This window comes from Cicer arietinum, chromosome 4 (assembly GCF_000331145.2).
Source record: "Cicer arietinum cultivar CDC Frontier isolate Library 1 chromosome 4, Cicar.CDCFrontier_v2.0, whole genome shotgun sequence".
In the NCBI taxonomy this organism is placed as follows: Eukaryota; Viridiplantae; Streptophyta; class Magnoliopsida; order Fabales; family Fabaceae; genus Cicer; species Cicer arietinum.
The window spans coordinates 8146187-8147224 of record NC_021163.2 but is presented as its reverse complement, the minus strand read 5'-3'; positions in this window follow the sequence as shown (position 1 = coordinate 8147224).

Here is a 1038-nt window from a genome sequence, read left to right as displayed (position 1 = left end):
AAAAAATAATTCAATAGAAGATACTATGAAATAATAGCATTAAAATATGAAAATTAGTAAAAAATTACTTATAACTAAAATATATAATTTTTTTTTTTTGCTTATAATTAATAATCGAACTAGTAGTTACATATACCACATAAAATTGTTTTAATTAAACTAGTATTACTGTACTATCAATCATGTCTGCATACCGATAACGGATAGTACTACATAAGTAAAATTAAATGCAACAATCCATAAACTAAAATAAAAGCCAAATTATAAAGCACTAAACATAGCAAAACATCACAAATAATAACACAAATATATTGCAGAATAATACAAATATACTACATCACTAACAGCAGTAATAACTAACAAACTATTTACACTTTTTAAAATAGTCAAAATTAATTTTAGTGATATTTAATTAATTTTGATATATTTAAATATTTTCGTATATAAATTAAATTTAATTTTAGAATTGATTCTAAAATTAAAATTAAAAATTATAATTTTACTTTTAAAATTAATTTTTGATTGTAATTTTTTAATGTATGTTAGGTTCCACTTTCATAGAGATCAAAATTATTTTTAGAAAAGAAACATTTAAAGTGAGTTAAAAAATCTTATTATTACTAAAAAAAAGCATAATGAATACGATTCTTACAATGGCGTGAATGTTTAGATCTGAAATCCTTAACAGGCAATTGTACGAAACTACGAATATAGTATACGGTAAAGGTAATGAAAAAAATCTTGAGCGATACGATAGAATGCAACAACAACAAGTTGGGGTGATTCTGAAAAGTAATGTATTCTGTTACCTTATAAATTTATTTATTAATATAGTATGAACGTAATAAATTAGCCACGTCAATGGGTGTATGATAGTGCCACGTTATTAAAACGCAAAAGAAAGCTTGTGTTGTTGTGGGAAAATAGAAGTGGACACAAACACTAAACCATACCATACCAAAGCATATTGAGAAGGCAAGTTCATACATATTTATTATTTGAGTGGTAAGTTTAAACCCTTTTTCTCTACACCTCTTT